The 10,028-nt window shown below is 45.2% G+C and overlaps 1 pseudogene; it reads right to left on the bottom strand.

Moving 5' to 3' along the window:
- Positions 1–1,791: 1,791 nt before the first annotated feature.
- Positions 1,792–3,167, bottom strand: LOC119543797 (annotated as a pseudogene).
- Between the last annotated feature and the right edge of the window lie 6,861 nt (positions 3,168–10,028).

Genomic DNA, 10,028 nt, shown 5'->3' with positions numbered 1-10,028 from the left:
CCAAAATATATGCAGTCTAACCAGTTTTCCTTCTTCACCTCTACCGCTGAGATACAAACTACCATTCTCTCTCCCAAATGATTGTAGTACCTTTCCACTGGGTCTCTGTGCTTTAGTACTAGTCCACCAAAGGTTCTTCTCAACACAGCAGGTAGAGTGATGCTTTAAAAATGAAACTGAGCACTGATATGTGCTGTTCAAAATCCTTCAATGACTTCTGTCGCACTTGTAGTAAAAGCCAAGGCCCTTATAATGGCCCAAAAGGCACTTTATGTTTGTCTTCCAGTCCCCTCTCTGTCCTTATCTCTTACAACTTTCTCTATCACTTACTTCATTCCTGCCTTACGGACCTCTTTCTATTTTTTTGAACATGGTAGATGTTGGGCATTGAAACATGCCCCCTACAAAAGGTATCTTAAAGTCCCAACCCCTGGTCCTGTGGGTGTGAACCCATTTATAAACAGAACTTTTGGAGATAGTATTCATTAAGGCATGTCCAAACTGAGTAAGGGTGGGCTTTAAACCAATATGGTCGAAGTCTTTATAAGGAAAGGAAATCCATCACAGAAGGGATAGCCACAGGGGGATACCAAAACCCAGTGGGAACCCAGAAGAAAAAAGAGAGGACATCATCATGTGATGGGAAAACCAAGGAACTCAAGGTTTGCTAGCGAGCCAGAAGACTATTGACCCCAGGAAGAAGCAAGCCTTCTAACCTCTGAAACCATGAACCAATAAGTTCCCATTGTTAATCCAACCCATTATGTGGTATTTATCTTGGTAGCCTAGAAACTAAGACACCAGGCATTCTCCTGCCTCAGGGCTTTTGCACTTGTTATTCTTCCTCCTGGAATATCTACTTGGATTGCTCCTTGACTTCCTTCAGGTGTTTACTCATGTGATGTTCTGTCTGTGAGCCCCCAACACTTTCTATGCCCCTTGTTTTGGTTTGCTAAAGCTGTTAGATTACAATATACCAGACATGGACTGGCTTTTACAATGGGAATTTATTAGCTTACAAATGTACAGTTTTAAGGCCATGAAAATGTCCCAATTAAGGCATCAACAGGATGATACCTTCTCTGAAGAAAGGCTGGTATCTGGGGTTCCTCTCTCACATGGGAAGGCACATGGCTAGTATCTGCTGATCCTTTTGTTGCTTTCAGGTTCTGGCTCTTTCAGTTTCTGTGGGTCCTTTCTTGCTTCTCTGGGGTATTTCTCTCCAAGATCTCTGTGTATTTCTCTCTCTGAGCTCTCTTGGCCCTTTCTGCTTTTTATCCTCTCATAAAGGACTCCAGTAAAGGACTAAGATCCACCTTGAATTGGGTGGGTCAGATCTCAATTGAAACAACCTAACCAAAAGGTCCTACCCACAATGAATCTACACCACAGGATTGGATTAAAAGAATATGTCCTTTTCTGGGGTACATAAGAGCTTCAAACCAGCAGACCCCTTATGCAGCTTTATTTATTTTCTTTCTTTCAAAATTTTCATCTGTTTCACGTGTTTAATTTGTTTAAAGAACAGGTTCCAATGTTTAAAGTTTTTTGGGAAAAAAAAATCTTGTACCAAATAATCCTTAGAGTGCTAACACCCAGAAGGTACACAATTCATTTGGAACAGCTTTTTCTGCTTTCCCACCTGGCAGGGCTTCTCCCAAGCCTCAGCTGAACACAATTGAGGTGCTGGGGCCTGTGGTGGGAGGGGGGCAGCAGCTCTTTGGATTTTTCTCTGTGCAAACAGGGAGGAGCAGTGCTTACATCAGACTGGCTTCTAAGTGAGGCTCCCCTCTAAGTCAAGGCCTGCAGGACTGGCCTGGATTCAGGAGCCCTGCACCTCACATCCAGCATCTCATCCTTTCCTAGCCCAATGTCATAGGAGCCCATGTAGCATTCCACTGCTCCTCCACCTTATCATTTAGGAGCCGATCTTGAGAATGTTCTCTGCACTAGGGACTCAATCAGCCATGGTGAGTTTCCCCAGGGAGGTGGTTTTGCCCTGAAGCAAAGGAGGTGTTCTTGTTGTATGTATGAGGTGGCCCTTGATTCTTGCTAGGAAAACATTTTCATCAAAATCCATGTAGTTAGATACAATATGGATGTCAGGGAGGAAAACTTTCATTTTTTGGATAATTCCTTCCAGGACATTACCTGTGCCTGTGGAAATGCTGTTATGGGACAGTGTATTGAAGAAAGTATTGTATTCCTCTGTACTGGTTTGTATATATTATGTCCCTCAGAAAAAGCCATGTTCTTTGATGCAATCTTGCGGGGAAAGACATATTAGTGGGGATTAAGTTGGAATGTTTGGATTAGGTTGTTTCCATGGAAATGTGCCCCAGGGCCCAACTGTGGGTGATAACTCTGATTGGAAAGTTTCCATGTAGGTGTGGCCCCACGCATTCAGCATGGGTCTGAATTAGTTTGCTGGAGCACTATATAAGCTCAGACAGAAGGAGCGAGCTTGCTACAGCCAAGAGAGACACTCTGAAGAATGCCTAGGAGCTGAGCGAGTAGCTGCAGATGAGAGACAGTTTGAAGATGGCCGTTGAAAGCAGACTCTTGCTCCAGAGAAGCTAAGAGAGGACAAATGCCCCAAGAGCAACTGAGAGTGACATTTTGAAGAGGAGCTGTGGCCTAGAGAGGAGCATCCCAGGAGAAAGCCATTTTGAAACCAGAACCTGGAGCAGATGCCAGCCATGTGCCTTTCCAGCTAACAGGTTTGCTGGACACCATTGGCCATCTTCCAGTTACGGTACCCAATTGCTGATGTGTTATCTTGGATACTTTATGACCTTAAGACTGTAACTGTGTAACCAAATAAACCCCTTTTATAACAGCCAATCCATCTCTGGTGTTTTGCATTCTGGCAGCATTAGCAAACCAGAACACCCTCCCTAAGGATTGCATTGGATTCTCTAACCAACTGGGGTATCTAAAACTTCTGAATTTTCTGTTGACAGGAGATCGTGGGCTCTGGTTCACCATTCCACCACATGAGGTAACTTCTCTTTTATGGTCTGGTTTGTGTCAATCTCAGTTAGGTAATGATGGTGAAGGTGTGCCCATAGCTCTTGCTGTCTGTTACCCAGAATATTATAAGAGGGACCTCACTTTCCACTATATGCAAAGCTGCTCAAGGTCATATCAAAATCAGAAACCACCTGTAACCGGTATTCCCATGCCAGAGGAGGGTGCCCATGATCACGTGCCCCCTCCCTGACTGCTGCCTCAGACCTGTGGTCCTCCTCAGGGTGCTCATGTCCGGGACCGAGGGAACAGCTGACCCCGACATAGGCTAGGCCCAAAGGGGATCCTGGGGCTTGCTCGGACATCCCTATGAGGCCGGCTGCGGGCACAGGAGGGGGCAGGGTGGGAGCTCCGGGGAGGGGAGCTTGGGCTAATGGCGCTACAGCCTGGCAGGATGAGGTGACCAGTTAGGGGTCTTGGAGCACCCCACGCTGGACGCTTCTTTCTGTTTCACCTCCTCTACTGTTCTAGTTTGCTAATGCTGTGGAATGCAAAACACCAGAGATGGATGGGCTTTTATAAAAAGGGGGTTTATTTGGCTACAGTTACAGTCTTAAGGCCATAAAGTGTCCAAGGTAACACATCAGTAATCGGTTACCTTCACTGGAGGATGGCCAATGGCGTCTGGAAAACCTCTGTTAGCTGGGAAGGCATGTGGCTGGCATCTGCTCCAAAGTTCTGGTTTCAAAATGGCTTTCTCCCAGGACGTTCCTCTCTAGCAAGCTTGCTCCTCTTCAAAACATCACTCACAGCTGCACTGAGTTCCTTCTCTTTGAGTCGGCTCATTTATATGGCTCCACTGATCAAGTCCCACCCTGAATGGGTGGGGCCATGCCTCCATGGGAATATCTCATCAGAGTTATCACCCACAGCTGGGTGGGGCACATTCCAAGCAAATCTAATCAGCACCAAAACATCTGCCCCACAAGACTACATCAAAGATAATGGCATTTGGGGGACACAATACATTCAAACTGGCACATCTACCATCATAGTCGAGGCCGTCGGTGGAGCCCTCTGGCTTAATTTTTTTCTTTAGTGCTTATAACCCTCTGACATGTTATATATTTACTTTTTAAATTGTTTATAGTCTGGTCTATCTTATTAGAATACAAGCTCTAATGGACAGAAATATTGTTTTGTTCCTTGCCATAACCCTAGCTCCTAGAGCAATGCTTTTCATATAGTTGGTCCTCAATAAAAATGTACTGGAAGAAACTGAATGGATGGAAGTATGATTTACTGGCTAAATGAATAAATGGAAGCAGTTTTGTTCATTAAAAGTACCTGGCAGCAAATGATAATTGCTGATTACTTTAAAAAAAGAGCCAGTGATGGTTAAATTGGGATTGCTTTACTTAACCAACTTTCTTGATACGCTGATCCATTCAGAATTTTCTTCTGCCAAATTAAAAATATATGACTGTGATCTTGATATATAGACTCCTCACAATGATTAATTCAATGAATAAGGGGGCATTGCTTTTCCTTTGTTGTTTCTTTGATAGACTTTAATTTGTTGAACCTAAGAAGAAAAGCAGCAGCACTGGATAAGAAAAATAAAACAAAATTTTTCTACACTAAAACATAGCAATTTTAAATGAACTGACTTAGCAATCTTAAATGAACTGACTGAACATCATCGATAGAGACTGATAATTCAGCTTAACCACTTTCTTGCAATTGGGGTTGTTGCCAAGGCTTGAGTAGTTTCAGGTTTAATTACATTGGCCCGGTAGTTAGACTCCCCAGGTGTGCAGTTAAAATTGCTCAGGAGAAATTCTTAAAACTCTTTGAAAAAAGTAAAATAACAGTATAACCATTTATTTACTCACTTGTTACCACCATTTGCATACTTCAAATCCAGAAACCTATGTTAAAAAGCTGAAAAGATATAAAAGCACCAATATTCAGTTTTATGTACTTTCCTCATTATATTTAATTACTCATATTCTTATTGAATTTATTCTCTTTTGGTTTTTCTTCCAGCTAATGTGTAAGTCAGTTTTCTTTTGAGATCAAAAAGTTTTCAGGGTATGAGTCATTTCCTTCTCTGTACTACCCTATGTTCCTTTAATATACTTATTGATCTCATTGCCTTTTTTTTTATCAGTCTTTAAAAAAATGTATCTTCCCTACCAAACTATGAGCTCTCATGACTTACCCTTTTTTGTACCCCCAGTGCCTAATACGGTGCCTGGCATACAGTAGGCATTCTATAAATACTTGTTGAGATAAACTGATTTGGCTTATTTGCAGTAGTAACAGGAGCGTAAACATCTGCTACCTTCTTGTTTCTAAGTGAAAAACATTAATCAGCTGCTGAATTGAATTTTTCTAGGTAAATTCTTTTAGGGTAGCTTGTAATTCAGGGGTTCAATCCTAATTTCTTTTCAGCTTTCTGTCCTTTGTGCTTCAGTTTTCCATGTGAAAAGGGTGTAGTAACAGTTCTTTACCCATATAATTATTATGAGGAATGAATGGGATGATGTAAGTAAAGTGCTTTGCATGGTTCCTAGAACATAGGAAACATTCAGTTTATGTTAGCTTTTATTACTGTTGCCATTGTTATTTTATTGATAATATTATTGGTTTGGTTTTGGTAACCAGTGCATTATATCAGATGAAGAACACAATCAGATGAAGAACACAATAAGCTTTCAGTTCATGTTAGCTATTATTATTATTACTACTGTTGTTATCATTGGTTTGGTTTTAGTCTCAAGGCATTAGAGCTAGTTGTAGAATGATTATTTCCTTTCCTACCTTCTCATTTTATGATTAATGAGGACCTGAAGGAATTTTCAAGCTTAGAAGATTGCTCTTCTTGGGATGTGTGTGTGTGTTTTCCTCTCTTCTCTGGCAAGAGCAAGTCAGAAAATTACAGGCCTCTCAAGTAGATCACTGACCTCTGAATCACTGAAGAAGGCTTCCCTGTGAAGTGTGGTGACAGGTTCCCCTGAAACACTCAGATTAACTGCATCTGGGCACTGAGGAGGCAGCAGGTGGGTGGGTTCCCAGAGGGAGGAGTGGACTGTTACTCTGGGTCTTCAAGGAGCAACACTTTATCTTCTTGATAAACTGAGGCCCTGGAAGGACAGCAGGGCCACCTCGTCTGAAAGGGCTGCGCTCTAAGATTCATAATAGAGGAGTCCCGTCCCTGGCCTTGGCTGAGTTTAGCATGGACGATGATAAAGAAGTCCCTTGATAGGACCCAGACGGACAAGCATCATCAAGGCTGTGATGTTAGAAGGCAAAACCATTTCTGTAACTTGAAAGACAAGCAGTTTAAAAGCGTAGTTGAGGCCAGGTCTGTCCAGGAGTTGCGGGGTCGAGGCCTGGACTTGCTCGGCGTGAGGCAGCTGAGGGGCTGTGACCGAGGGTCGCGGCGCCACCCAGGGAGTGGGGAGGCGCACGGGGCGGAGTGGGGAGGGTCGCACCCCAGGATGCTGTCCCCAGACCCCCGGTGCCCAGTCCCCGCGGCCCATCCCGGGCCTCCCCTCTCGGCAACCTAGGTGGGGACACTGGGCCCGGGTTCCCCCACTCCGCCCACCCTGGGAGCCGGGCCCCGGCACCCTCACTCCGTCTGGCACCCACAGCGGTCTGCGCGGATCGCACCCGGCCCCCGGCCTTGCCGGAGCTCCGTCCCCAAGCCTTGTAGCCCTATTCTGGCTTTTCCGACTGGACTTCTGAACTCATCCTAGCCCAGCAGCAGCAGCATAAGAGGTTCCACGGCTCCCAGGTCTACGTCATGTTGACGTCAGCTTCTACCTGGTGGCAGGAGCTGGAGGAGCCTCGAACCTGGCCACAGCAGCCAACCTCCTGCGCCATTCCTCCACGGAGGGACAGGAGCGGGCGCTGGAGCTGCTCTCGGAGACGGAGGAGAACCAGCCCAGTGCGAAGTCCTCAACCAATTCCAGCTGCCCCTGCTTCCCGCCTACACTCCCTAAGGCCGGCACTGGGGTCTCTTCCTCAGCCCTCTCAGGCCGACTCTGCAGCTCCTCCCACACCCCGACGGCTCCGCTTCCCCAGCAGGCCTCACTCTCAGCATCCTGAATATCGTCTCTTTATTTAGGGTTGTTCATATATCCCTGCTCTTGAAACCTGAGATTCATAGATTTTACATATTGCACGGTTTCCCCTCTTGCTCCCTTCCTCCCCCTTCACAATCAGGAGCCATCACCAACTAGGGATGGTCATACACGTTTTCTTCCCTCCTGGCCGTAATCTTTGGGACTGGGACTTTCCTTGGGGGACTGCTGACTATGGTCAGTCCCAGATAGAAGTGTCAGCAGGACAAAAGGGAACAGGAATTGTGCCCCCAGGCTTGCTCCCTGAAGGTTGAGGTTTCTTCCCCAGTGGTGGGAGACCACCCCTGTTCCTGCTCCCAGCGCCAACACCAGGCTACCCACTCCCTGGAATTCTCTGCACTTCAGTCGTTGGGCTTCTGACACATGTGTTCTGGTTTTATGTGGAGAAGGAATTGCTGCTGGGAAGCAGAGCAGCTGCTCTCCTCACCCTGCCCTTGCTTGGTGTAGCTGGAGCCCAGGCAAGGCCAGCAGGAGCTGGCAGGAGACAGAAGCCTCCTGGTGCCTGCAAAGGACCAGATGGAGGGGGCTAACCCCCCCCTCACCTTTTAACATGTGGGAGGTTTTAAAAGGAAAAAACAAAATCAAGCAACAGCAACAATATGCTCTTAAAACAGGGATAAGGCTGTTGTTATTTCACCCTGTTTCCTTTGGCTCTGCAGTCTTCTGGGCCTTAGCGTCTTCCCAGCCCTTGATAGTTCCTCTGTGAAGCTCTCCCAGCAGAAGGCAGCCCTCTTCCCTTGCTTCCTTTCTCCTGATGACTCAGGCTCCCTGGGGCTTCACATTGTCACTACAGCCAGCCCAGGACTGTGTGGCTTGGCTGACTCCTTATGATGCTCCTCAGGACCCTGGCACTGAGATGTAACCCAGCCTCTGTATTGGAACAGGGGCCACAGTGGACAGGAAGAATCCCTGCTCTTCACATAGGAGCCACAACCAGTGAGGCTCCATCACGAGAGGCCTTGGAGAGCCCTGCTAGGCAAGTGGCCTGGCTGTAGCCTTCAGGCTCAGTGCATCCCCTGAGCTGTAAGCTGAGGCCCCAGCTGGCTGCCGGGCCCTCTCCCCTTCCTGAATGTACTCCGGTCTCAAAGTGTGTTACTGGCTCTTTCATGCCCAGCCATCATTCTAGCTAACTTGTGTTCCCCAAGTGGCTGTGGGTCTGCCTGAATTTTCTGCCCTGAGATCAGGGCATAAAGTGAGCAAAACCGGAGAGACTTTCCGTGTGGATTCTGATGGCCAAGCTGTCTTTTAAATTACTAACTTCCTTGGAATTAGTGTCCCTTGGTGAGTTGAAAGGGAAAGAGATCCCAATCTCCTTCTACCCCTGAGGTGACAGAGCAGGAGTAGAGAATGGACACTACTGTGGGCTGTGGCTGGACAGGGACAGTTGTGTAATTCTAGTGTCCCTTGTCCTTCAGCCAGATGGACAGGCCCTTGTGGGTGGCAAAGGCCATGTCTGCACAGGAGTGGATGGCTACCTGGCGCTCACTGCTGTGGTGTCGTGTGTTCCCAGGTGACCCCGGCACTCAGCAAGGCTCCTCCTTCCAGGCAAGAAAGGCTGCTGCCCCTGCCTGAGCCCAGGGCCAAGGAGCAGTAAGGAGTCTTGTCTTGCGGTGAGGTACAGAGTTTGTCGTCTGGCAGGTTTCTGAGGAGCGGCCAGCTCTCTCTGACCACGGGTGTCTGAGTGGACAGGCCAGGGGACCCGGCACTGAGTCCACATGCCAAAGTGACCCACCCCGTGAGGAACCCAGACCCGCCCAGGGGACTGTTCCACATGATTCAGAGACCACTATTTATTAGCTTCCCATGCCTCTGGTCTTTCTCTTTTCCCCTGGCATCCTGACACCAGTAGTTTGTCATATAAATTCCTCTGGTTTTATTTTTTCCCAAGGAAAAAATTTTTTAAAACAAACAAACAAAAAAACCAGAAACCATAAATAAGAATGTTTTAAAAAAGCATAGTTGAGGAGGATTAAAACCATGTAATAAGTAGGGTAAAATCCTTACATTCTAAAGGAGTGCTTTGTAATTGAATTTTTTAATGATACCATTTTATCTCCTTTTCTGGCTTATTGGCTATACCTTGTCTTTTTATTTTAATCATTGCTTTAGGTTTTGTAGGGTTTATACTTATTTAGTTTATTATCATTTACTTTCAAGTGATATTCTAGTACTTAACATATAGTATAAGAAACTTAAAACAATGTACTTTTCTCCCTAGCCTTTATCTACTAGTTTCATGAATTTTACTTTTATATATGTTATAAACTCCACAATATATTATTATTACTGTTGTTTAAACAGTCAACTATATTTTAAGAGATTTAAATAAAAACAAAGTATTCTATGTATTTACCCATGTATTGTTGGTACTCTTCATTCATTTGTGTGTATCCATATTTCCAATTGATGGACTTCCTTTAGCATGTCTTGTAATGTGGGTCAGCTGGTGATGAATTCTCTCAGTTTTGTATCTCTGATGTTTTTTTTGCTGAGTGTAGCACTCTAGATTGACAGTTTTTTCTTTCATCTCCTTAAAAACATTGTTCCACTGTCTTCTGGCTTATATTATTTCCAAGGAGTAACCTGCTTTCATCCTTATCTTTGTTTCTTTGTATACAATGAGTCTTTTTCTCTAGCTACTTTTATGGTTTTCTCTTCATCCTTGGTTTTGAGCGACTTGATTATCATATGCTTTGATATAGTTTTCTTCATGTTTCTTGTGCTTGAGTTTCATTGAGCTTTTTGTATCTATGGGGCCTATCATTTTCATCAAATTTGGAAACTTTTCAGCAATTATTTCCTCAAACAATTTTTTAGTTCTTCCCCCACCCTCTTCAGGTATTCCAATTACATGTATATTAGGCTACTTACAGTTGTCCCACAGCTCACTGTTTCATTTTCATGTTT

This window comes from Choloepus didactylus, chromosome 9 (assembly GCF_015220235.1).
Source record: "Choloepus didactylus isolate mChoDid1 chromosome 9, mChoDid1.pri, whole genome shotgun sequence".
Taxonomy (NCBI): Eukaryota; Metazoa; Chordata; class Mammalia; order Pilosa; family Megalonychidae; genus Choloepus; species Choloepus didactylus.
Note: the sequence above shows the minus strand (reverse complement) of the source record. Positions and strands in the feature narration are given on the sequence as shown.